The sequence below is a fragment of the Coffea eugenioides genome, chromosome 1 (genome assembly GCF_003713205.1).
Source record: "Coffea eugenioides isolate CCC68of chromosome 1, Ceug_1.0, whole genome shotgun sequence".
NCBI classification, from domain to species: Eukaryota; Viridiplantae; Streptophyta; class Magnoliopsida; order Gentianales; family Rubiaceae; genus Coffea; species Coffea eugenioides.
The window spans coordinates 31,313,141-31,336,875 of NC_040035.1; the positions used below are offsets into that span (position 1 = coordinate 31,313,141).

The window sequence follows — 23,735 nt, forward strand, 5'->3', positions numbered from 1 at the left end:
ATGGACTTGGTGCCCTCACAGTGTCAGGAGAATATCCCGTTCCCCTCCTTTGCTGAATATGAGTGATATGGGTGCAGCACAATCTTGAACACCGACCCCACCTTTTTGAGAAGCTAAATCCCACAGTCGTACTCATTCGAGTACATTTTGGAGCACAACGACAGTACAAAAACAGCAAAATCCCATGTACAATCCTTGGTCTATTTAGACACTCCCACGGTCTTGCACTCATTTTCACGCACAAAGGTTGAAAGCAATGCAGAAGACAGTTGTGTGTGTAACAGGGGCTTTAGGCTTCATAGCATCATGGCTTGTCAAGTTCTTGCTCCACCGTGGTTACATTGTCAAGGCATCTGTCCGTGACCTCAGTAAGTATCCCTCCAAGCCCTTCGTCTTTCTCTTTTAGATTTAGCTTTTCTGAAAATTTTTTCCCTCTCTGAAGTTGAAACTTTTGGATATTGGTTGTGCTTTAAGTTACATGGTATGAAGATTATTGATTTTTCAAAAAAATTTTAATTTTTAAATTTTTGGGTTTTGTTTGTGAGCTATTGGATTCTTGTTGGTATTTTGCTTGAGTTTCTTGTGCAATTTCGTTTTCCAGTTTAACAAACAATTCATTGGTGGCTCTGGGAATTGAAAATTCTGATTAGGTAGGTGTTCATATTGAAGATTGGAGAGATAAGGGCTTTTGTTATTATAAGAATGGAGAAAAGGAAGGTTAAATTGGGTCTAGATAGTCAGAATTGAGGAACATCATGTAATGCAATATTTCTGTAGTAAAAATCTTGGGCTCCAACAAACTGCAATTTTATCGTTGGTTAATCCTATGTTCTCTTGAATAATAACACGTGCACCTGTAACATAATGGAAATTTGAAAGAATTTACTGAGGGTTTGACTGGTGGCATTGTCTTAGTAGTTGGCAAGCTTATGGTTTGGAACATATGGTAAACCCGAAAGGTTCGCTACCAATTTCCAGCTTATATATGTTAAAAGATGTAGCTGAACTCCTGTGGGCTTTTTTTGTTTTCCTGAGCAGAACTCCTATGGTTGTGCTGCATTTTCAATTATTATTATTGTTGTTGTTGTTATTTGTGGTTTTCTGTTTAGTCTGAGAACAATAAAGTAATCCACGTTCTTTCTATATTCTGTCTTCTATGCAGCATATTTTTTTTTTATGTTGTGGTGGGGAAGGAAGGTTGGGTTGGTTGGTTGGGGGGGGCAACTTGGGGAGACGAGATTTTGCTTCCTTAAAGAGATTCCCCTTTGTAAGCTGATGGATGATGAGAAAGTACTAATGTACCTGTCATTTTGAGTCCTCTTCTTTCTCCTTTCTTCTCTAGTATACAGGTTCAACTACTGGAACTGTCTCCCATGTGATGTTAATCACCATTGACGTCATTGATATTCCCAAACTACCATCCTTTTCTAATTCTTGAAGCCATTATGTTGTCCAATCTTCCAGATGCTTGCGGTGTCTTACTAGTTAGAGGTCATCATCTGGTTTTGTTATTTCATGAAACTACTGTATCAAAGATAAATTTTTTTGCTTCTGAGCTTAGTGTTCTTTACTATGAGCTTTGGTCTAATTCATGTAAATCATGCAGATGATCCAAAGAAAGTAGCACACCTGCTTGCACTTGATGGAGCATCAGAGAGACTTCAGTTGTTCAAAGCAAACCTACTGGAAGAAGGTTCCTTTGATGCTGCAATTGATGGGTGCGATGGTGTTTTCCATATAGCATCTCCTTTCCATGACCCACGCAATGATCCTCAGGTCCATTGATCATTTCCTTATTCCTTAATTGAGTATGCATTTTCTTCATTTGTCAAAGTAAGACAAGAAGCCATAGGTTCTGCTAGTTAGGTTGCAGATACATCTATGTTTTCTCATGGTTTACTCTCAAGTCACTGTGTGAGGACTCGTAAAAACTATTATTTTATGCCTAATTTATGGCTTAATAAACTATTTAATTGGATTTTTGCCACGAGGAATATTTTCTAGCCTTATTAGACCTAAATACATGGAAATATAACTTCGTTATATTTTTAAAGTGACTCGTTCTGAAAATTAATTTCCTGGAGTACGTTTAGTAAAAATAGTGAATAGTACTTGGAGATTTTATCCGCGTAGTAGCACAATAAGCTTGGAATATTGAAGACTTGTACTATGGTCCTAAAATAGGTAATCTTATGAATAAATACTCAAGTGATAGTTAGTAGTACAATCGTTATAAGAATTTCTCGGAAGTTTCGCGTTATATCGTTAAAATTGACGGTACGCGTTTTCACACGCGCGACTTTATTTGAGGGACTTTAGACCCTTATTTCGGGACAATTAAGAGTGAATAATATTTACATGAATATATATGCATTGGAGGTTTAGTGCATTAGTGAACCAAACGCGCGAGAAAATCGAGCCGTAATCGCACCAAACGGCCCCTAATGAGAGTTGACTTTTGGGTGAATTTCCACCACTTATTTCACCTTCTCTTGGAAGCTAAAGGAAATCAGATTTCTCTCCATCTTCTCTCTCCTCATAGCCGACCAAACACCCTCCTCTCTCTAACTCCATTGCTTCAAAATTTCTGCTCACTAATCTCACTCAAAACCACCCCAAATCATCTCCAAATTCAACCAAACTTGCACCACACCTAGCTTGACACTTGAGGAGCATTTTAAGCTGCAAACAAGGGCTGGAAATCACGGTTTTTCTGGGGTAATAGAGGGCCAAAAATTCTGCTGAACATCAACCCAAAGTAAGTGATGATCCACTCTTGGAAACTTGAAGTTTGGAAGCTATCTTACCTTGTTAAGTTCATGCATGCATTTGGTTAGCTTGATATGGATGTAAAATGTGATAGTGGGCTCTTTGTATTCCCACACTTGGGTTGTTGTTGCTGATTTGAGGATCAATGTTGGATTTAATGGTAGTTTAATGGTTATAATGATGAATTTATGGAGTGTTATTGTTGGGAACTCAAGTAGAGGTCATGACCAGAAATTGCCGAATCTGCCCCTGTTTTGTTCGGCCATGATAAGGCCCATTTTTGGTGATTTATTGGCATGATCCTGATGTGTATATGTTATATTATGTGTGTAGAAATTTTCGTTGGAAAACATTAACGATTGGATGGGCAAATGAATTTATTCATGAACTAGGCATGCTGGAAAATTATTTTCGGGTAAAACTGTCCAGTGGTCGTATTGTGGCCATAACTCTGTCCTCGGGTGTCGAAATCAAGTTCCGTTGGTGGCGTTTGAAACTAGACATTCCTAGCTTTAATTTGAGATAAAATTCAAGTTCTGATTCTTTGTGAATGATCCGAACCAAACGTTTTAAGTTAGCTGTCCTGTCTCTCGGATTTGCTGGAATGGCTTGTTGAGGCAGCAACTTGAGGCTCAATTTTGAGCTGGTTGCTTGCCAAATTTCAGAACATTTCCTTCTGTGAACTTTTAGTCCCGTGAATTTATTTTCTAACGCCATAAACCATGCCTCATTCCGAGTTAAATTGATTGAGTTGTGACTAAAACAAGAGGACTGCCCTGTTTTGGAAAAACGTAGTATTTGGACTGATTTGGGGCAAAACTTGGGAATGATTTTATTAATTGAAGTTCTTGATGCTCATCACTTACCAAAGGTATCATGGATGTGTCTTAGACCTTTGTTTCACAAATGAACCATGTTCGGATAGTTTTCTTGGTTAAACGATTTGAAATTGTGAAATGAAAGTCACAAGGCAGATTGCCTTAGAATTTTTCCTGAACTTTGGTTGACTAATTAACTACCTTCCCGAGGGTATTTTTCCCTGAAATTTGATAGAGGAATACCTTGCATATAGGAGTAAAATACTGCCAATTTTGGCACCAATTCAAGTTCGTTTCGATACCGAATTAAATTGCTAGTGTTGGAGGTTCAAAACTGGAAATTCTTCTTCAGTCTTGAATCTTCCTCAACTTTGAGCTACCGTATCTCGGTACTCGAAACTCCGATTCTTGATCCGCTTGTTTTGTTATAAACCTCACTTGTAACACTAATTGAGCTGTAAATTTCAGAGGCCGGTTTGCAACATGTGAATCGTGCCGAATTTCCAAAGTTGGCCGAATCCAACTTAATTCTGCCTTGTACGCCGAACCTGTACCTTCAAGCTCATTTTTGAATACCTTCCACTTAGATTCATGGAAAAGTATCTTTTAAGAACTTTTAGTACTTTCTAAGAGGTTTCCAACGGTAAACAAGTTTTATAATTTTGGACCTACTGAGTGCAAGATCTGATTTTTCTAAATTTGACGCGCAAAGCTGAAATTTGCTGATTTCTTAGAAAATGAAAATTTGAAAACTTGTTACTCCTTCTTGATGATAATTGATCGCTTTAAACTTGATTTCATGAAGGAAATCAGTTTTTCTTGTGTTAATAAAACCTCACTTTTGAACCTTTATTTTGAGTGGCTAAGGTTCTTGGTTTGAGGTATTGACTAGTCCAAATAAGCGTAACTCCTTTCTTGATTAATACGTGATTGTGAGTGAAAAATACTTGTTAATTACTTCAGGTGCTCAAGCGAGTCTTGAAAAGAATCCCGGAGGGGACAACTAAAGATTTTCTCGCTCAATTACTTTTGAATTGGTGAGTGTCAAGTGCCTGACTTGTCGTGTTTACTTGATTTACCTGCTTATATACGTGAATATCACTTGATGAGACGAGTGTGTACTTTATCGCACTCGCTCTCCTTTACTTGAACTTTACTTGTATTAATTTGGTTTTCAAAGTCGATTGAGTGAATCTCGTCGACTAAAATATACCCGTTTTCGTGTGCGTGTCGTGTTGCCATGCATGTCGTGTATGTCGTGCGTGTCTTGTTGTCGGGTGGAGTGAACCTCCTCGACTTATGGGGACGCCCAATTCTCTTAACCAATCTTACAACTCGAGCCGGCATGGGCTTGGTCGAGAAGTTTGATAAACCAAGAGAATAACAAAACACAACTTGATCTTTTGAGATCTTGTTCGGCATACTCATGGAGTATCGCCCTTTCCGTGCGTGTTCAAAAATCAAAACTTGATCTCTTGAGATCTCGTGTGGCATACTCGACGAGTATCGCCTTTTTCGTGCGTGTTTGGTTTCGGATCCGAGAGGGTGGAATGTTGGTCGGAGGAAGTAATAAGTGAAGTTTCTACGGATAAAATACCCACCAGGATAACGGAGTGTCATCACGAGGGGGTATCGGATCGAGCCGTGGCGAAGCAAGAGGAAAATAGCTCCTGAGAGCTCCTATATCCTTGAATTGTTTCTGTTTATTTTTCTCGCTCGAATTGTAAATTACTTGAATATTGGGATTGTTATTTGGACAACGTGCTTGCATGTGTGTTTTCTTGGCCTCACGAGCGTTTCGCTCACCCCGTAGATTTGTTTTCCTTAACAGGAATGGATGGAGTAAAACTCGTTGGAACCCTTTGGATGTACTTTTGTATTAGGGTTTCAATTGTAATTGACTAGACATTTTGACTATTGTATATATTTGGGAATTGATGTATCTTTTGGATCCTGACGTAAGAATTGGATAACGGATGTATTTTGAACACGTGGTACAAGACTTGGATATTCGTTTATGGAAGCGATTTTTTCCTTATTAGACTGGTATAAATTGTTATATATTGTTAAGTTTGAATTGATTTGTCTCGAGTCCTGGCGAGAGCTAGGCAGGCGTTCCGCGGATACCCTTGGGTTCGCCCTTGGGAGAAGTGGGGGTGTCACACACTGTGTATGTCTCTCGATGGATGAATGTTTCTCTTAAATAATGATAATAAACAAGGAAGCCCAATAGCCAATTGCAAGCTGATATTGAATTCCAAGATCGAGCCTTTTTAGTCCATTAGTTCTGATGAACTTCTGTTCTTGGCTATGGGAATGTGAAAGAAAATGTAGTTGGTTTCAACAATTGCTTTAGCTAAATTAATCATTTTTAGATTAACACAAATATGTATGAGACACTATAGCTGGCTTTCAATAATTTCTTTAGCAAAGGCAAATAATGTTAGATAATCTCAGGTCACTTCTTTAGCTGGTTCTCAATAACTTCTTTAGCAAAGGCAAATTGTTTTAGATAATCTCAGGTCGCTTCTAATATGTAATCCTAACAAATTTGTGGCTCTACTACATTTGGACATCCTTTATCTCCAATTTGTAGTAGCATATCTGCAAAAAGATTGCAGAAATGTGCCAGAGTATAACCTAAAAATATTGTTGAATCTAGTAATGCTTTGTTGCTTGCCCGCCCCAACCCCCCCCCCCTTCATAAAAAAAAAGAGGAAAAAAAGAGGAAAAGAAGTTTTAATATGTGTTGGGAGCAGAGCATCTAAATGCTTTCCACTTCGTTATTACTTATTTCTGTTTTATTTTTCTTTTGTGTAAATGATTGGGCAGTTGTTCCCAAAATCCTATTAGAGAGGTATATATACATTCAACTTAAAAAATCCAGGATGGTACTTAGTATGGTTCAACAATGTTGGCTCTAAAATCTTATAAATCCGGTGTTCTAAGTAAAAGTGGTCTCCTTACTGTGGCAGTGCATTTGCTTGTCTTTTTTTACATTATGTGGAGTTTTTGTGAATTTGACCTCATTGCGTGTGGATATTCACATTCAGAATTAGTCATATGCTGCACTCATTTTGGTGTGGTATTGAGTATTCTACTCTATGCTTTCTGGTGTTGAAACTTTTTTGGAAGCCAATTCATTTGTTCTTAGGGATTATATAGTATTAACTTCTTTTGTCATTAATATTATTTTTCCACATCTAGGAAAATAGTAAATACAGTCCTACTTGTCTCATGATGGAACATACTAGATATCGTCCTACCTGTCTCGTGAAAGAAGATACTAGATGTCATCCCTTGCATTTGCAAACTAATGCTAAACAGCTTGTCTTGAAGAAATAAGGAGTTGGTGAGATGTGAAGAAATGTAGAAGTATAGATGGTTAAGTTTCTCAGGCTATTTAGGTGAACCTAAAAAAGAGAATATGGTTGTTTCACAACCACAGATATTAATTTAGGCCAAAATCCAAATAAATACAGTTGCAACCCTAAAGGGACATGGATAAGGATGCTTTAATAGCTTTTCTGTGGCAAAAGCAAGCTTTTTAATTTCTTGAATGAAAACTCATTTGCTTAGATTTGGGGTGTGTTAATTCTTCTAGGTGGAAATATTTTGCACTGAAGTAAACCAACGACTGATTTCTGTCTATTGGCTAATGACCACTTAACCACTGTCTGCTTAAAAAGAATACTTTGTTATCTGCATAGCTTGGTCAAAACCATTGTTCAACCTAAAATTAAAAGACTATTTAATTTAACTGGTTTTAGTCATCCTGGACCTCAATCTCTCTAAAATCACAGTAATTACTCTAAAAGAGTCTGACTTACTGTCGAGTTATTTGTCCATGTTGATTTATGGCAGAGCTAATGAATATAAGAGGAGCCCTGAAAAGCTGGAAAATATATTTATGTCATGGAAAAAGCACTGTTCAATGAAAGTAAAGATACATGGTACTTTTTCCAAATACATCTGTAGTAAATATGTTTCATATGAACTTTGTTCCAGTTAGCATGAATGATTTCTGATATCTGTCAGTCGTCACTTATTTGCAATTCTTTTTTGACAGGCTGAATTGATTGATCCTGCCGTAAAAGGGACTCTGAATGTACTTAAATCATGTGCAAAATCACCATCTGTTAAAAGAGTGATTTTGACCTCCTCTTTTGCTTCAGTTGGCTTTAATGGAAAGCCTCTTACTCCTGACGTGATGGTTGATGAGACTTGGTGGACTCTTCCAGATTTCTGCAAAGAAACCAAGGTCTGTGAATGTCACTTTCTGTTCTGTGTTAGATATTATACATGAATTTGGATAATGACCTGTAAACTATTTTCTGCTCCGACTAACGTTGAAAACCATTTGATGTTGTCCCCTAAGCTTTTGCTTTACTTTCCTATTGCACTAATATATATCTTTCATTGAAAATCAGTCATTGGCTTAGGATAGTTAATGGAAAAGCCAAAAGGTGACAAATTTTGGGATCAAGCTGAAAACTGAATTCAAATTTCATAAGTTAGAACATGTTGTGAGTTGCTAAAGTTGTAAATCTTCAAACCAAGCCCTGAAACAATTAACTCTAGATAATAATTAGAATCCAACCATGATTCAATATCCTTTTCTATATCTGGTTAAGTTCTCCATCTTGGGCATAGCATACATGATTATGTCATTGTAGTACACTTTACTGTGCTGATCATGAATTCAAGATACATGATTAATTATTTTATTCATCTCCGGAAATTACTTATCCTGCTTCCTGCTAAGTGCTTCTTTCATGCTTGAAGTTGCCTTCCACCATAATTATCAGCATGATGCTGCTAGAAACTTGAGACTCTCTCTCTCCCCATGATAGACACCTTGCTCACTCAGACAAACTGTTTTCCGGGACTGGGTGTTATTGCCTTTTAAGATACAGCCAATTAAAAATGGTTAGTATTTAAAAAGGAGATATATATGATGTTGTTCTTTTTCTTTTTCCTTCTCCTTTTCTAGTCATGGTACATTCTTGCGAAGACATTGGTTGAGGATGAGGCCTGGAAGTTTGTAAAAGAGAATGACATAGACATGGTTGCAATAAACCCAGCCATGGTGATCGGACCTCTGTTACAGCCAACACTTAACACCGGTGGTGCTGTAATATTGAACCTAATAAATGGTATGGATTTTTACATAAAGAGAAAGCAAACCAAATCTTTGGAACTTGCTCTTTTGGTTGGATCTGCTTAGTTATTATTTGAGGGCACAGACCTGTATGATATGCTGTTGGTAAACCTTTTTTTCCCCTTGATTCTGTCTTTGAGGGAACTGAGAAAAATTTTGAAGCTGTCCTTGGTGTTGCTACTGAAACCATAACTCAATTTTATTGGCTTTAGGTTGTTGGCTTATTTTTATTTATTTATTCATTTTTAACTTGCTCTAATTTTCTTAGTCTATATTTGCACATGTACTATATAGATACTTACATAATATACTTTCTTATATTAATTTCAGTTGAATGAGAATGTTTTGTTTGCTCAAAGAATAGAAATGGAATTGAAAGTTGCATGTTGAATAACAATGACTCATGTTTGTTGTTGTTGGTGGCGTTGTTTTTTCCCCCCTCCTGAGTACTTGGTTGAGTCTTTGGTCTAGTGGACTTTATACAATTACATCCAATACTGTGAAGATTTACCCCAAACCACTTGCTAATCTAGCTATTGAAACCATATGAAAATATAGTGGAGAATGTGGGCGCAATTTAAATTAGGGTAGAACTTGTGATTATCTGATTCAACTGAAAATCAACTTGAGAACAAATGAAAATGGCCAAACCACCACTAGACTGGCCAATTTATGTACTTGGCAGCAATGCACCGTGGAAGCCATAAAGCTGAGCTTGTCATGACTTTTTGACCTGTTTAGTCAATTTAGTTATCCCAAGAATCTCATGGTAATTGGAGCAATGTGTCATGTAATTTGCCATGTTGGAAAGTTTGTTGTGAGTTCTCTGCCTGTTTAGTGGATTTGAGTTTTCCGAAGGAGGATGACATGGTCATTTCACATTTGGAGTTTGGCCACAGTCTCATCTGTTTTCAAGTGCGGCAGCGGGTGTGCCCACAATAAGTTTTGTTTTCTTATAGCCTTTTTGTGTTGAGATGTGCATATATGTGTTGTTTATCTGGAACTCAAGTTCCAAAATCTTTTGGGTCGTCTATCATGTAAAAAACTTATTTTGTTTGATCTAGTGTGCTTCTGGGATGTTTTACTGCACTTTTTATTGTACTTCTATCTAAGTTATAAATTTCCTGATGCTTTCTTAATTAAAGTAAAAAGGAAATGTGAAACAAACAAGTACTCAGCATAAGCGCAAGTATGCTTGTTGTAAACATTTTCTCATTCTATATTACTCTCTCTGTTAGAAATGTATGTACATAAAAGAAGATGATATGAACCTTGTCTTGCCCTTGACTGGATATATTGTATGTCCTAATTTTTGCTTAGCTGTTGTTGAATTCTTCATATAACTTTCTTCACATTCTTTCCAGATATGCTAATGGTTTCACTCAGTTTTCTATTTTTTAGGTTTTTGTCTCAATAGGTGCAGAAACATTTCCAAATTCAACATTTCCCTGGGTTGATGTGAAAGATGTTGCTAATGCACATATACTAGCTTTTGAAAATCCATTGGCTAGTGGAAGATACTGCCTGGTTGAATAAGTGGCACACTACTCCAAAGTTGTAAAGATCTTGCATGAACTTTTTCCTTCCTTAAAGCTTCCAGTAAAGTAAGTCCAAGCTCTGTAATTTGGATTTGATGATGCATTTAGATGTACTGATCTAAATTAGCTATACCATAGGGTCATGTTGGACTTATTATGAAGTTCATCATTTGATCACGTATATAATCCATATTTCCACGCTTCTACCTATGGTAGACCATGCATCCAAAACTCAAGACGTGGCAAAAATTAGGAAACTCTCATGAAGAGTATCTTTGAAAACAGCACAGTTCCTTCATCTGAGTTAAATTCATATTTGATTAAAGCTTGGATGCATTTGATTACTGCTGGTTATGTTACACCTTCTGGTTAAGGGTGTTGAAGTTTTTACAAGATTTTGAATTTTTTTGTTATTTGAAATGGAAATAAGATACAGAACGTTCAGGAGGGTTAACATTTGCTAGGTAGTCAATTAAATTAGTACTTTATGGTTAAAGCTCTATTCCTTGTTATGATAGTTTGGTTCTTGGGAATTTTTACTCCACATATCTGTCATTTTAGGTTTCAGAATGTTATGAATCGAGCATATCAGATGGCGCAAAGATGTTGGAGGTTTCTTTTGCCTTGAGATTGACTAGTAGAGAACATATGTTGGAGGTTTCTTTTACCTTGAGATTGACTAGTAGATAACATTGTCTTGCTGTTATCTAGGTTGCATTTCTGAATTATACTATTTCTATAGGGCTTGTTCTTAACTTTCATGTTATTCTCAGCCCAAATATGCCATTCCTCTGGTCTTAAATAAACATTTTCTTTTGTACATCAATCTCAAATGAGAAGGCAATATAAGCAGCAGTAACGTCAAGCACAATGAGTTCATTGTGTGCATTCTAGAAAGGTGACTTGTATCAGCTGACTTTGTTAGTGTCTGGATAAGCTGCCTCCAACAATACATGTATATGATCATTTCACTTAATGGAGATTGATTCTTTCTGAAGTACTTTAAAGTAGTAATAATAAAATTATGACTACGACATGATCACAATATTTGCAGGATTATGATAAAAGCATGAGTTTGTTATTTGCAAATATTCAGAACACTTTAGTACATGAATATGATTCTCTGCTAATTAAACCTGTAATTAGGAAATCTTGGAGGTAATATGCTTACATGTTTTGAAGTGTTCACCCGGAAGTTTTGACCTTTCTTCATAGCAATAAGATTTTTCACCTTTCAAATTTTGCATCTACTATTCTTTTTTTTCCATGTCCAAAAAAGGGTGAGGTAGATGAACCCAACCAGAAAGAAATTAGAAAACTGACAGGAAATTATATTGTGTTAAGTTACGCAAGCTTTTATCATTCTTTTGTCTTTCTGCTGTACTTGATGGTTTGACAAGAATAAACAGCCTTTATGTGATGTTGTACCTGAGATTCTCATGTCTTAAAGTAAGACATCCCTATATATGTTTGCCTATTATTCATATCATGTCATCTGGATGCGATAAATTTCCATTTTAGTTACGTACTTTCAGACTGATAGGTTATAATTTGTTACTACATTTATAATTATTTTTCCCTTTTATTTTAGCCAAATATTGTATTAATTGATGGATTCTACTTATATTTGGTTAATGGTGCTAATTGTAGGAAAAATAACCAAAACATGATTAAAAGGGCCAATTTCCATCTAATTTAGTGAAGGCACGTTCGGGACCTACATTCAAGTCCAGAAGATTCGAGATCTCACGCGCACGAGGCAGTTTCCAAAGAATTGTCGATTCCAAGTCCGAGGCTATGCTGGAATAATTATTGCCTTTTTCTATTTAGTAGTTGAGTACTATGAGAAAACTATTTTTTTATTAGGAAAATCTATTAGATTAGGAAGGGTCATACAGACTAGGATTCTAGACTATTAGGAAGTCTTTCTAGCTTGAGTTTGACGGAAGGAAAGGGACTTTCGCATGTCTTTGTAAGGAATTAGGGAGAAAAGGAAGGAAGGCCAGCCGACTTTGAAGAGGAAAAAAGGACGGATCCCGCGTGATAAAGACGGGAGCTAGCAACAAATTCGGATCTTCTTTTCACGGGAGAAATAAAAGAGCACAATTACTTTGTTCTTATTACTTTTCCTTGGCTAGTTGGCTGATTTGGCCAGGAACAATTTTGTAAGATTCAGATACCTTTTGCGCATGGTTGTTCTCCATTAATGGGGGACTAACCTTCTAATTCTAGTAAAGGGACAACTGAAGATTTGGTTCTGCAATTACTGTGAGATCGAATTTATTTTAATCGCTTCCTCATTTATTGGTATTTATATGATTCCTGTTTTTAATTGTTATAGCTCTTGTGTATGATTGATTAGTGCGCAATAATTAATTATTCATATAAGCTATTTTGCTAAATAGGGGTAATTGAATCCGTAATTGTTCGTTATCTCTATCCCAGTAGCAACTGGCGTAATTGGGTTTATGTCAGGGAAACATACGATCTAATTTAAACAAACCCTCGTAGCGTGTTTGTTAGTTAGGATCAGGCCTTTCTAATTCTTAATACAAGCTAGAAATTAAATCCTACGGTCGTACCTAGGGTTGTTTTTGGGTTAGAGAAATAGTTAACGGTCGTACCTTAACTATCGAGAAAGTAAGGAAAGGTTGGTTGTTTATCGCGTGTATGACAACTATAACCAATCTATTAATAAATGTGGAATTATCTGTGAATCGATGATCAGTGCATGAACCATTTCTGAAGTGTACCCTTGGTTAGAGTTTCTCTAATTATTTCTTTTAATTAACTATTTTCTGCATTTAATTTATTTAGTTAGCATTTAATCCAAAAACCCCCCATACTTTGAATTCTAGAAGAAACGAATTATCCACAGTCCCTGTGGATTCGACCCTACTCACCGCTATATACAAAATCTGTATTTTTTTCGAGTAGGTATTTATTATTGTGCACGTTCGACACCTGTCAATTTTTGGCGCCGTTGCCGGGGACTGGTGTTTGATTAATTTGTTTCTTTTTTAGTTCATCTTATTTTTATTTTTATTATTTTTCTCTTATTTTTTTAATATATAGTTATGGCTGCTAACTTTCCGTATTTTGGTGATAGATTGGATTTTATTTCTAGAAGGGGTTATGAGACTCGTGTTTTATCTGATGATCAATGGGCTGTTGCAAATTGTGGAACTTATTTTGTCTCAAATCATGCAACCGACATGTGCTCTGCATTTCAAAATGGTCTAAGTGCTCCAATAAATACTTGTGGAAATTTTTCACCTCAATATCAAACGTGGTATGACCCTTATCCAAATGGGTATGAGGGAGGATGGTGGGATGATTCCAATTTTAATTATGAGCAAAGGCTAATAGATTTTCAACAATTAGAGTCTCAAGAACCGTCATCCATGTCAGGTACGTCTCTTGAAGAAATAGTTGAATTAATAGCTACTAACACATATCAAATTCAACAGGAGACACATCTACTTCAACAGGTGACAATAAACTTTCATCAGAGACACAAGCGAGCATGCGTAACCTGGCAGATCAAATGGATCAATTGACATCTAGGATAACGCAATTGACTTCTCGAATGAGTGAAGAATTGCCCTCAGCAACTATTATCGACCATGAAGAAGATGAGGGTGTAATTATCCTGACAAATGACATGGTACTGCAAAAATCTCAAGAAGAAGGATCTAAAGATGCAGTTGAAAAGAAAGTTGAAGTGCAAGATATGAGACCTCAGCATCAAATGGTCCAAGTGAATGAATCCAGTGAACAATCTCCAAATGCGGTGACATCTCCTCCATTCCTTAATCAATATTTTTCTAACTCTTATTTTTCAATTCCTGTTAGTGAAATTGATTTTATTATACCAGAAGATTTTAAATTTCATGACAGGAATAAGTTAAGAGTTGCGATGGCAAAATATCTCGAACCAATAAGTGCTCGTGATGGAGGAGTGAGTGAAGATTTAACGCCATCACTTGTTTGTTTGACGCCATCTACTAATCCATAGAAGACCGTACCTCGTGGGCTCAAGGATTACTCTATTTACGAGGGATATCAGGACTACATAGAAGATGAAGCACTGAAACGAGCTGCACGATTTTATCCTCCATGAATAAACATGAAAATGTCTAGCCAAAGACTTTAAAAAAAGGTGCTGCTTGGGAGGCAACCCAAGGCTTTTGTTTTAATTTTCTTATGTTTTTAGAGTTTTTTTTAAGTGTTAGTTGCATTTAATGATTTGTTGCTATTGTGGCAGGAAGTTGGCAATTAGACGTGCCCACGCCAATTGGTCACGCCTAAGGAAGGAAGTTTTAATTTGGCGGACAGAAGACTACCCAGCAGTTAGGCGTGCCCACGCCAGATGGTCACGCTTAAGGGAGGAAATTTTCGTCTGCGGTCAGAAGACTCTATAGTCGTTAGGCGTACCCACGCCAAGTGGTCACGTCTAAGGAACTCAATTTCTGAAAAATGGTCAGAAAACTCTCTAGTAGTTAGGCGTGCCCACGCCAAGTGGTCACGCTTAAGGAGCTTAATTTCCGTGGGTTGGACAGAAGATTCAAGGGCAGTTAGGCGTGCCCACATCTAATGCAGTGGTTTAAAAAATAAAAATTTCCTTTCTTTTCTTTTTCTTTCTTTCTTTCTCTCTTTTCTTCTACTCTCCCTTTCCTTTTTATTCCTTTCTTTTCTTTTCCAGCCGCAAGACCGCAACCAAAGGACCTCAAATTCCACCGCCACCGTTGCGTTGTTTAACGTGGGTCGTTGGTTCCTGATTATCGCTGCTCATCGCGCATAATTCTTCCTCATCTATCGTGAGCCATCTAACATCCTTAGCTGCCGATCATAGCCTTCATCGTCATCAATTTTGCCATCGAGCTCTACATGTCTTTTGCCTCTCACCTACAGTTGTGCCACAACCCCCCTTTGATGATCAGGGAAGTTTCGTTGTCCCTTTTTGCTTTGAATTTTATTCTTTAGTGCTTACATTGGGGACAATGCAAGATTTAGGTGTGGGGGGGAGTATTATATTGGTATTTTATTGAAAAAGTGCAAGTGTAGGTATTTTTGTTGGAATTTTTTGTTTGACTTTGTTGAATTTTATCCAATTTTTGCCTATCTTTGTGCATATTTGTGATTATTCTTGATAAATGATGGTTAGATGTCTCAAAATTTTCTATTGCTAAGATTTTACACTTTAAGGTGTTAAGTATGACATGGTTAAGTTTAAGGGTATCTCTTTGGTGAATATTTGAGATTTTGTGACTTTTACACTTTTTGGTTAATTTCTCTAAGTATTGTAAATATTTATCTAGCATTTTTTTATGCAAATTGGTTCAACTATTAATCTTAGTTCTCCATGTTTAAGAAATAAAGCGGATTTGTGTGATTATTAATTTTAATTTGATGCTTATTTTTGAATAGTATTCAGCTATACTCCGCTAGTATCGTTGCCTAGTAACCGGAGGTCTTCATCACAAATGTTAACTTTCGCGTCAAAAAGCGATGATAACTATGAGTATGTGGTCTTTTAGCGATAAAAATTGAGTAACCGGGTTCCTTCATTTGGCCAATGTCGGAGTTCGCGTCAAAACGCTTAAATGGCTAAAGACCAAGCATTCCCCCTAAAACAAAACAAAAAAAAATCAATCAAGTGGGGATATTCTAAAAAAAAAAAAGTGCTAATAGTGAAAAATATGAATGAATTGTTAGCCCGCTGATCCTTGAATTTTAATGTTGAGATTTTGCTTAATAGTCGAACCATTTGCTTATGGATGCTGGTTGAATATTTTATATTCTTAGACTAGTTAGTCATAAATTAGAAGAGTCCTTAATCTTGAAAGCTAACTGGAGAGATATTGCTTGAAAAATTACCACTAATACTTGACATATGTTTTAATTGTATCTTGGCAATAGAAGATTTGAACAATAGCCATTGTTTGATTTTATTTGTTTGATTTGTTGTTCTCATGCTTGAGGACGAGCATGGTTTAGGTGTGGGGGAAATTGATAGGTTATAATTTGTTACTACATTTATAATTATTTTTCCCTTTTATTTTAGCCAAATATTGTATTAATTGATGGATTCTACTTATATTTGGTTAATAGTGCTAATTGTAGGAAAAATAACCAAAACATGATTAAAAGGGACAATTTCCATCTAATTTAGTGGAGGCACGTTCGGGACCTACATTCAAGTCTAGAAGATTCGAGATCTCACGCGCACGAGGCAGTTTCCAAAGAATTGTCGATTCCAAGTCCGAGGCTATGCTGGAATAATTATTGCCTTTTTCTATTTAGTAGTTGAGTACTATGAGAAAACTATTTTTTTTATTAGGAAAATCTATTAGATTAGGAAGGGTCATATAGACTAGGATTCTAGACTATTAGGAAGTCTTTCTAGCTTGAGTTTGATGGAAGGAAAGAGACTTTCGTATGTCTTTGTAAGGAATTAGGGAGAAAAGGAAGGAAGGCCAGCCGACTTTGAAGAGGAAAAAAGGACGGATCCCGCGTGATAAAGACGGGAGCTAGCAACAAATTCGGATCTTCTTTTCACGGGAGAAATAAAAGAGCACAATTACTTTGTTCTTATTACTTTTCCTTGGCTAGTTGGCCGATTTGGCCAGGAACAATTTTGTAAGATTCAGATAGCTTTTGCGCATGGTTGTTCTCCATTAATGGGGGACTAACCTTCTAATTCTAGTCAAGGGACAACTGAAGATTTGGTTCTGCAATTACTGTGAGATCGAATTTATTTTAATCGCTTCCTCATTTATTGGTATTTATATGATTTCTGTTTTAAATTGTTATAGCTCTTGTGTATGATTGATTAGTGCGCAATAATTAATTATTCATATAGGCTATTTTGCTAAATAGGGGTAATTGAATCCGTAATTGTTCGTTATCTCTATCCCAGTAGCAACTGACGTAATTGGGTTTATGTCAGGGAAACATACGATCTAACTTAAACAAACCCTCGTAGCGTGTTTGTTAGTTAGGATTGGGCCTTTCTAATTCTTAATGCAAGCTAGAAATTAAATCCTACGGTCGTACCTAGGGTTGTTTTTGGGTTAGAGAAATAGTTAACGGTCGTACCTTAACTATCGAGAAAGTAAGGAAAGGTTGGTTGTTTATCGCGTGTATGACAACTATAACCAATCTATTAATAAATGTGGAATTATCTGTGAATCGATGATCAGTGCATGAACTATTTCTGAAGTGTACTCTTGGCTAGAGTTTCTCTAATTATTTCTTTTAATTTACTATTTTCTGCATTTAATTTATTTAGTTAGCATTTAATCCAAAAACCCCCCATACTTTGAATTCTAGAAGAAACGAATTATCCCCAGTCCCTGTGGATTCGACTCTACTCACCGCTATATACAAAATCTGTATTTTTTTCGAGTAGGTATTTATTATTGTGCAGGTTCGACACCTGTCACATACTTAATTGGACTCCTGAAAGACTGATGAAGATTGAAGAAAGCAAAAAATATCATGTATATAAGATTGTTTTTACTGGACAATGACCAAATCTGTCACTTGGTCTGATCCTTGTAGGTGTGCCGATGACAAGCCATTTGTGCCAGAGTATCAGGTCTCCAAGGAAAAGGCAAAGAGCTTAGGAATTGAATTCGCTCCCTTTGAACAAAGCATCAAGGAAACAGTTGAAAGCTTGAAGGAGAAGAAATTTTTGGACGCTTCAGTTGCACTGTGAATGTACCAAAGTTGTTGAGGAACACTGCAAATTGATGTCATTGCCTCCTGAAAATATGTTGCAGATTCTTTTATGTGCCATTGCTATCTGATTGGACTTGTATGCATATGCAAGGATTTAGAAGAATCTGTGCATGCAATAATGGAGAGTACTCTACTTTTTGGTATCTTAAAAATTTTAACTGAAGTTAACAATTGGTACTATATTTGCTGCTGCCAATTAAAGCTTAAGCATGTTTATAAATTTGCTTGCGTGCTACAGCTGCAGTTTGACAGGATTTATCAAATAAAGGAGCAGCATTAATTGTACTATTTGGAGTAATAAATAATATGTCATTGCACTGAAGTTGTATTTCTTATTGCGTCAATGTGAGACAAGATTAAAGTTCATGAACTAAATTATTACAAACATAAGTTTTATGTGAACTTGCATATTTGTACCAAGAAATTGCTTAAATTTACACACTCTTTTTGATCGTGAATACACTAAATTTTAGTGTAGGCATTCTTAGTTGCAAACTAAAAATAGTAGAGCACTTGATCATGACAATTTAATATGGTTTTTTGGTCTCCTCGAGGGAGAGGGGCAAAAGGGAAGAAAATGAGTTTTTTTTTTATTTATATTGGAAGAAAATGAATTCTTTCTTGCCAACTTGGTAAAGCTTTAAAAGATGGCAAATACTTGTGTAAGTTTGGTCTCTGAGTCCACTTGTAGACTACGTCGTATATGCAATATAACTATAACAATTCTCTTGTATCATTATATATTATTATTCATATTACTTCTACTACATTATTATATATCATCAGAGGTGTCAATTACAATCTAATTATCTTGATCTGCCCAAACTCGTCCATTAATTTTGAATGGGTCTAAATGGGTACCCAATTAATCCGTTTAATTTGGAGGTTAATGCATTGATTCGGCTGACCCATTTGTACATATTTAAAAATAATTATATATTTAAACTCAATTTTTAGTGAGTGTTAAGCAAATAAATTTAAATTTTTAACCAATCTAATAACAATAAAATACCATTATTTTTTATCAAACAACATACGAAAAAATAGAAAAAAAAGTAAAATTTTAAATAACTCATAAATGAGTAACTGCATATACCCATACCTATTTATTAAATGGGTATGAATAGATACCCATTTATTTAAATGAGTATAAATGGTTGATGGCAATTGTGCCAATTTACCTAATTATGATCCGCTCAAACCCGCTTAAATCACCCATTTTGACATGTCTATATATCACCATGCCAATGTGGCTATCAAAATACACCACATAATCTATAAGTTAGTCTATAAATCAAGTCAACAGAATTTTTTTTTTCAGAAGATGGTGGTAAGGGCGTAAATTACAGAAATAGCATAAACAATGCTCAATCTCTTGGATAGTAATTATGACTAATTGGGTAGGTACTCCTTAGCTTATAGTCAAGGTTTAGTTAAAAATGATTTAATAGAGTATCAGCCTGAATATTTGGCACATTCCAAAAATTCTACGAGTTCAGCCCATTCTTAGCCGGACCTCAACAGAATCATTCTTTATTTATCGTTGTCTATGATCACTTGTATTTTTTTCTTCCTTACTTATGTTTCACTGTCTATGATTTCATTTTAAATTTTGCATATAGTTGTTCTTATTTGAATCTATGTAGTCGATCATGTTTATGTCCTTTCTTTGTTCTTAAGTATATGTTTGTGTGTACGTCGAAGCTTTCCTTTTTATCGTAAGGTAATCTTGCAATTGCCCTCAAATGGTAACTTGGTGCATAGTGCCTTATTAATTTTGGACAACCAGAAATAGGAATTAATTATGCAGTTTGCTTTTAGATTGCAATTAATCATGTATCATTGTGCTTTACCATGCCAATAATCCTAGAAGAAATCATAATTTTCAAAGTGATAAATTCAATGTTTGTGGCATCAATTTTTGAGCAAGGGGACAATTGGGTCTCACCTGAAATTAAGTAATGGTATTGCTTACAGAGACTCAATGACTCACGTAGTTGTACACAATGTTTTAAAACCCAGACCGTCAATTGAACCGGTGAGGTGAAAGGGTCGAGGTTCAACCGGTCGGACCGGTTCAACCTCGGTTCAATGAATTTTTTTTAAAATAATTTATATAAATATATATATGCACAAAATAAGACATGCAATGGACTAATTTAAAACTTTATATGATGAAAAGTTCACTATTTTTGAATAATTTGGATTTTCAAAAATAAATTTTTTAAATTATAAGTTAAAACAAATAAATTTCATCTTAATTTCAATTATATCTACCAAAAAAATCTTAAATCCAACCAAAAAATATCACAATATTTTGAAATTATATAAAATTCACGTCTATGAGAATTTGACATTGTGAACTTAAATTTTAATTTACGTCTTTGACATTTAAAGATTGTAATTTAAAAAAGGAAGTTTGGAGTTCGAAAGAAGTCAAGAGAATCGAAAATAGAAATGCAAACTTGATAAGAAACAAAAAATGAGATAAAAGTGAGTGGTTGTGGCATTAAATAATTTGGGTTAAAGAAAAATAATTCTTTTTTAACTTTTTCAATTTAATGGATAAAAACAAAATTAAAAGATAGAAGAAAACATCAATATATTAAAATTAAAGAGGTTTGATTAAAAAGGAAGTGACAAAAGAAAAGATGAGAGAGAAAGAGAGAGTTGAAGATTAAAAAGAAAGAGTCATGAGAGGATGAAATTTTGTAAGAAAAATGGAAAAATGAAATATAGATGTTTGTTTTATATAAATAAGTTATCAAATGAAGCAAATAAGATGTGATGGTGCAATGGTTACTACATTGGTCTTCTATTAAAAGTTTTGAGTTCGAATCTTGATAGAAGCATTTTGCAAAAAGTAAAAAAAAAAAAAAAAAAAAAAAAAAAGAAGAGAAAACTCGAAAACCGGTTCAATCCGGTTCGATACGGTTCACACGGTTCACACGGTTTTTACCGGGTTTGACCGGGTTTCTGGCAAAGTCAACACAAGCATAGAACCGGACCGGTGCAATCGCCGGTTCGCGGTTCAACCGGCCGGTCCGGTCCGGTTTTCAAAACACTGGTTGTACAGTAAAAGATTTCCTTACTATGGGGATTAAATGGACTTCTAGCTTTAGAAGTACAATATTAATAATCAAAGTTCAAACTACTCCATTTACAATGTAGAAAGAGTACTGAAAATACTATACACTTTTTAAACTCATCTCATACTGCCATGCTTGAATACAAATGAAGATAGCACTAGACAATAATTGTAATATCATCCATGCTGGATAGCAAAGTAAAAAAAAAAAAAATTATTTTATAAATGCCAGTTAGTTGATCCAAAGTAAAAAAAAAATTATTTTATGAATACCAGTTAGTTGATCGCTGGATTGTAAGTAATTATAACACGTTATTCATTTGTTGCCTTCTCCAAAATTTAGTTTGAAAACAGATAATTCTCATACTTTTTTTAATTCCTTCAGTGGGGTATCCGACTGCATTGGCACCAGACTAGTTCTCCACTGGGCCTTGCCCCCGCCCCACTAAGGAACCAGAGATTGTTGACAAGGCGAGATTCGACCACACGACCTGAGGCCTAATGAGGATAATTCTCATACTTGATGCACCATATTTAAGGAGTACCCTACCCCGAACTCCACTGTTACATAACTCTTCAATGCCACCAAAAGCAAATGCAATGCAGGTACCACAATCTTTTGTGCATATAGTTTGGGTACAGTCACCGTGACCAAAAGTTTGAAGGCTTCTGGTACAAGGATTGCTAGTTCGATGATCGAAGAAGGGGCCAGGGGTGGCGTTGTGGCATGACAATGAGTCCTGTTCACACAACATATCAAGTGTACTAAAAGATGCTGAAAATCAGGAACAGGAAAGGTACACAACTCTGAATTCTTTCATCGATTGAGTCAAATTACTCTCTCAATTCTTACTGTTTTTTCTTTTTTGCTGTAAATCTAGGGAGAAATGAATAAAACTACTCCCTCAATTCTTGCTTTTTTTTTCTTTTTAGCATAGATTGTTGGGACAAAAAATAGGAGCATATCCACAAATAATAATTTTGTAATTGATGGAAGATTTCCATTGAAAAAAATGCAGATCCCTTAAAGATTTAATTGCTTTATAACTTGAACAGAGGGTCTAAAGGGTCTTCATTAAGTGAACAACTTGAGATCTTTCGTGCAAGGCTAGCGATATTGTCAGAGTAAGAATTTTCTTGCAATAGCGATGTTGCATTAATTGTCAAAATTACCTTCACAAGTAAACTCAAGTATTTGGCATCAATTTTTGTGGGCCCGCTGCTTGCCCTCTTTGTTTTCTCTTTCCTTTCCTAGTTTCTCTTGCACATTTTCACCTAAACATTCTCAACTTATTTCTTTGTTTTCGCTTTATTGGTTGCAATTTTTTTTTTTTTGGTGTGAACTAAAATTAAAAAGTAGTAAAACCACAGGAACCCCATTATACTTGAATCCTATCCTAGGAAATCAGAAAACCAAATGCGGTAGAAAAAAAAATAGGAAGGATTAATTGATTCTAGTACTATTTTAATTATCTCCAAAGACAGATTGAGAGAAGGAAAGGTCATACAAACCCATTTGTCGGAGGAAACACAAGATAACATCAATTACATGAACGAAACTAAAGATTCCGTCAATTCCGTCAAACCATTACAGTTTGTTACAATTTCCAGTTACCAGTTTCTCACGATGTCTATGATGTAAGCATGCAAAATGTAACTTCCCTTCTTGAAGTCTAAAACACATGACCTATGTGTCTTGCAGTTTGTACTTGCTTCCCTTTCTTGAATTCGTATAGTATAGATGCCCCATTCCATGGCAAGAAGGCTTGATCACCATGTCCCAACTTGAGTTTGTAGGTCTATTTGTTGTAGAGTTAAATAATCAGATAGTATTTGTATGTTCCAACTGTAGATAGATAATTTCGTTATGTTTTGAATCATTTTGGGGAAAATTCATTTTATTCATCTTATATGTATATTTTTGTGTTTGATTAAACTTTGTGTGGATCGTTTAAATTAGTGTAATTTGTATGTGCATTTATGAGGAACTTGGAACAGCTAGCTAAAAGTTCTCTGAACTTTGTTTTCTTGCAAAGAGGAGTAACAACTAAATGGACAAAAGAATTTTGGATTGGACACGTAAATACTGACACTAGTCCTAGACTCCTAGCAAACTCAGAAGCCAAAATGTTCTCTCTCACACACACACACACATATATATATATATATATATATATATATATATGTTTTGCCTCCTCCTATTCAACAAGCCAAGAAAAGACTCGACAGAGTAGGCATAAAAATTATCACCCATTCCCAATTGGCTTTAAAGAGTTTGTTCCCTTAGCTATTTCCCGATAATCTCTTACTAGTATTTACCTACTGCTAGTACTTCTTTAGTGTGTAGCTTCCCAACATCCTAAACATTTGAATCGCCAATTTTGCAGCATGGTCGAGGAGGAGCAATAGAACTGATCAAGAAAGCCAAGAAACCATGCATAATTAATTTCTGCTCTCTTTTTCAGATCAGATTTCCAGGGTGTGATGATGGCGTTGTACGTGTAACAGAAACAGCTAGGGTTCCTGTGTTAGCTGATTGATCTCTGAATTTAGAGAGAACGAGAGTTGGAGAAACTGCATTGAAAGAAAGAAACAAAGACATTTAGTGGGGAAGG

General features: G+C 35.6%; 1 pseudogene; it reads left to right on the forward strand.

Moving 5' to 3' along the window:
* The first annotated feature begins 253 nt into the window (after nucleotides 1–253).
* On the forward strand, nucleotides 254–18,223 carry LOC113780594 (annotated as a pseudogene).
* Nucleotides 18,224–23,735: the final 5,512 nt, after the last annotated feature.